The sequence below is a fragment of the Palaemon carinicauda genome, chromosome 1 (genome assembly GCF_036898095.1).
Source record: "Palaemon carinicauda isolate YSFRI2023 chromosome 1, ASM3689809v2, whole genome shotgun sequence".
Classification (NCBI taxonomy): domain Eukaryota; kingdom Metazoa; phylum Arthropoda; class Malacostraca; order Decapoda; family Palaemonidae; genus Palaemon; species Palaemon carinicauda.
In genome coordinates this window covers 323,573,750-323,578,749 of record NC_090725.1, presented here as the reverse complement: position 1 = coordinate 323,578,749, position 5,000 = coordinate 323,573,750, and the positions used below count along the sequence as shown (strand labels likewise).

Below are 5,000 nucleotides of genomic sequence, written 5' to 3'. Positions count from 1 at the left end.
ATAACTGAACGTAAGTAACAAGACACTCAAGATCTGCTTACATGTCGTTACGTTTCACCAACACTAAATTCTCATTGGCCACTGCCTACATAACAACTGAACTTAAGTAACAAGACACTTAAGATCTGCTTACATGTCGTTAGGACAATTATTTTTCGCTATACTTCGTAACGCGAAAAAAATTCTAGTCCTCACTTCACTCCGCATTCTCTACACTACAGGTATAAACATAATAAAACATTAAATTGCATTATAGCGCACCGTGCCGGTTGACCCTAGATAATACCAAAGAAAGGGAGAGAAGGAAAAAAAATGGAGAGAGAGAAATAAATGCTCCGATTGAATGATTTACACATTTAACCTCTTTTTGAAGCCTTTGACAAACATGTTTACTTGAAACAGACTACCACCACTCATGTCTATGAAGACACCTATCATTGACGTTATCGTTTGCGATGTTTGAACTTGTAGCCACAGTTTTAACAAAAAATTATGTTTGGTTACATTACAGGAGCTTTTAAAAAACTTCTTAAAGAGAAATCGATCAAAGGACAAAATCATTCCAGCTTCCTCTGCATCAAGCAAAATACATCAAATATGGAAAAGCATTTGTGATAACTTCCGATATCCAAAACTTCACAGTATTGGCAATTTATTTTTATTTTTTCTGTTCAACTAAGAAATCTTCAAATTACAATAAACTTAATTCCCCAAATCTCATAAGAAAACCTTAATGATCTATCAAAATAATAAAGAAGTTTTTCAATATAGGAAAATATAATCCGCACGGATTCTGCAACACCATATTATCAAAAAGATCCTTTGTATGCACCGATCTACCAGCTTAATGTTTCACAGGTGCTTGCAAAGATTTAACAAGTGAATTTTCCGTTGGATCTATGTAACCCCTCATTTCATGCATGCACGTTATGGCATAAATAGCCTGATCACTGGAGATTACTAAAGCGCCGGAATCTAATAAAAGAGTCATAAATAAAGCAACATACAATGGCATTTCGCTTTGCTCGTGACCATTATTGTAAGCTCTTTGTTGAAAGACAAGTTGGTAGGCCTTGTCGGTGCTGTCATTCATCGATGATAGAATATGCTCATGACAACTGAGGTCCCCCAATTTCCTGTCCAAATTAGATGCCACCGTTAAAGACGACTGCTGGCATTTCATTGTATTCACGATCCTGGAAAGCAGATTCCAAAAATAAAACATTGTACATATATACTTATAATTTCAAAAACCTTTACCTTCTATATCAAAGTTAAATTTCAACGAAAAATTTCCCTCTTTGCCGTGTGTAATAACCTTTTGTTACGTAAACACTCAAAATTTAACAATAAAGCTTCCCTCGTTAATATCAACAGTCAAGATGGAGAGGACTTTCACTCTGGAATATTCTACTTAAGAATGTTTACCTCCATTTTATTAATAACTTTTGGTATAAAGCACCAAACCTCAAGTTAAAGCATCAGTTCCCTCTGTACCGGGACACCAATATTAGAGATTAAAAACCTCAACATATTTTTAAAAGTAGCAAAACAGTCTAAAGAATGAATAACTCTCACAAGTCCATAACTCTGAAAAATGTAAGCAAGAATTGACCATTCATCCATGTTAGTTGACAACACTTCAAAATATCCACTCTTTTGTACTCTTTCTGGGCTTACATACATTGATGACCTGAACAGTGTATTCAGTACAAGTTTAAATTCTTTGTTTTCTATGAGTTCCAAATCTGGCTTTTTGCTACCTACTTGCATTAAAATCGAAAATCTTTTATCTGAAACAACGTTCAAACATAGCCAAAGTACTTTACATAATTCTGTCGACTGCCTCCTGCTCCTTCATGTTTAATCTTAAAAAATTCATTTGCTGTCCAGTTTCCAACCACTCTTTTCATGATAAAAAAAATGCACTGTATTCATCGCTAAAAACTTCAGAATTACTCCAAACCTACTACTGAGGTGTCACAACATATAAATTTCCCAACACCAGAGGCGTCACAATATAACTATTAAATCTGAGGAGTCACAATATAGCGGTAAATTTCCTATGTCTGAAGCGTCGCAATATAGCGGTAAATTTCCTATGAGGCGTTGCAATATATTGATAAGATTGCCTACATCCGAGGCTTCGCAATGTGATAAATTGCCTACATCTGATGCGTCACAATATAGTAATTAACTGCCTACATCTTAGGCGTCACAATAGAGTGATAAACTGCCTACATCTGAGGCGTCACAATATAGTGCTAAACTGCCTACATCTGAGGCGTCACAATAGTGCTAAACTGCCTACATCTGAGGCGTCACAATATAGTGCTAAGCTGCTACAGTACATCTGAGGCGTCACAATATAGTGATAAACTGCCTACATCTTAGGCGTCACAATATAGTGATAAACTGCCTACATCTTAGGCGTCACAATATAGTGATAAACTGCCTACACCTTAGGCGTCACAATATAGTGTAAACTGCCTACATTATAGGCGTCACAATATAGTGATAAACTGCCTACAACTTAGGCGTCACAATGAAGTAATAGGTTAAATAAGTCTGATGAAAGTATATAGTTAAAGTAACGACCAAAATAAAAAGAATGAATTTCTGCGTCAAAACGTGATCTCAACCAGAGCATCTGATATTTCTTCATTAAGTTCTCAACTAGCTTTGCTCTATGTAAAAATACAGAAATACTTTATCGTTTACATTTAACAAATACTTCTCACGACAAATTTCGTGGAAATTATGTAACCGACAATTCTGTCCAAAAGATATTCGTTAAAATAACGTTTTTGTTAATTCAGAAGGTTTGGCATCTAAACAAGATCTTTAACGACATAGTTTATCTTAATACTGTAGTTACAAAATTTGCCTTCAGTATTCGTCCTCTGTAAACCTTTCCAAATACAATTTAAGAGTCTGAAAACCAATTATACTTTCTTGTAATAAATCCAAATCTTGAAGCTTTTAAAAGTAAATAACTAGCATCCAATGCCCCTTCAAAACAACCATCCGCAGCTATGCCATCATCTAAAAATACTTCAATCTTCACTTCCTTAGATCTCCAATATCTAACAGACTTAAGAACTTTAGTAAAGATGTACCGCCGCTTTCAAAAATATCAAAAGATAATCCATTATAAAAACCTTTTACATTTTTCCCCAATGAGAAAGATATTGGCAACGTTTTAATAGATTTCTATGCGATAAGCAGACTGTAGACTGATTAAATCCTTAAAAAGTTTTTAATAAAAAACCAGCCTTTGCTTTCCATTTCCATTCTTGGTCACCGTCAAAGGAATTATTTCTTAGTTTTTCTGATACCAGTGTCATCCATTCTCTTTTAATGAATTCTGATTCGTTCCTTTCTGACCTATTGTTACCCAATCCAACAACCACATTAACGGTTTTGAAATGGAATTTTATGATCGACCTTTTAGACGTCAATGACTATCCCAATCTAATTCTGTTCAATGTATTGTGAATAACTACAACCAAAAGGCGATTAAAAACAATAAAATAAAATAAACACAATGTTCCAATTTCCTTGTACCAACTGTTAAGTATACAAAATAAAGACAGCTATATTTTCACTTATCTTTTCGACGTCTTTCTTGGTACGTTCCCGGCTCCAATGTCAACTCTCGGCCTTTATTGAGCTCTAGACTTCTTCCATCAATGTTGATATGAATCCACACTTTCCCTCGATATTTAACTAGCTTGACACTTTCGGCGATGCTGCTCTTTGCGTACTGACTCGTTTCTGCAGCAGTTTTAGATGTTCCTTGTCCTCCAAGTTGATAAACAATCGCATCTAATGCTAACATTTTCATATCAGTTTCCTCAAAATAACGCGATGCTCATTCAAATGGATTTCCACCATACTTTAACGAGGTGCGGATACTTGTTGAATATTCTGCTGGAAATCGGATAATAGATTGTCCATCACTTCTTGAAACGGTTTCAGCATTCTGATTGCTAGCGTGAAAACACTATTCACATCTGAAGCTGTATTTGACCCTGCCTGGCGTCCTGGCTAATAAATTCGACTTGCTCGGGCTAGCGTGCGCTAGAAAGTGACCACTTACTAAATACCTCTTCAAACATTGAATAATTTTCACCCAACACTAAATTCTCATTGGCCACTGCCTACATAACAACTGAACTTAAGTAACAAGACACTTAAGATCTGCTTAAATGTCGTTAGGACAATTATTTTTCGCTATACTTCGTAACGCGAAAAAATTCTATTATTTTCCACTTCCTCAATTTGAGGAAGTGGACCACTACATCTACCTAGGACAACGAATCTCTCGACATGACACCTGTAAAGAGAGCGAAATAAAAAGAAGAATAACCCTCGGTTGGCAAGCGTTTGGAAGAGCCAGTACGGTGTTAAAAAATAAGAAGATTCCTATCATCTTAAAAAGGAAAGTCTATGATCAGTGTATCCTCCCCACTGTCACCTATGGGCCGAAACTTGGAATCTAACAAAAAAGCTTTCCCTTAAATTACGAACAATGCAGAGGGCACATGAGAGAATTATGCTAAATCTAACATGGAAGGACAGAAAAACAGCTAAATGGATACGTCAAAAAACTAAAGTAATGGATATCCTTGAAACCATTAGCAAGCTCAAATGGAACTGGGCGGGGCACATTGCCAGGATGACAGACAACCGATGGACATCACGAACAACCTTCTGGACACCCCGAGGATACACAAGAAACCGAGGAAGACAAAAAACCCGCTGGTGAGATGACTTAGACCAACATAAGCAACAGTGGCACAGAATAGCTTGCAATAGAAATCTGTGGAGGAACCTGGAGAAGGCCTACATCCAACAAAGGACTTTTGAAGGCTGAAATGATGATGATGATGAAATTAAATATTTTAAGAAGAGTAACATCATTAAAACAGATATTTCTTAAAAAATTAAATGCTGAAAAAAATAAGAAAAATAATATTGAATCTATGCAAGGCATA

General features: G+C 35.8%; 1 long non-coding RNA gene across 1 annotated transcript in view; it reads right to left on the bottom strand.

Annotated features, from left to right (window-relative positions):
* LOC137658735 (uncharacterized) overlaps window positions 1–4,258 on the bottom strand; it is a 4,714-nt gene extending 456 nt beyond the window's left edge. The window contains exon 1 of the long non-coding RNA XR_011047405.1: window positions 86–4,258. This is a non-coding gene — a long non-coding RNA (uncharacterized lncRNA). The remainder of the gene's footprint in view (window positions 1–85) is intronic.
* Window positions 4,259–5,000: the final 742 nt, after the last annotated feature.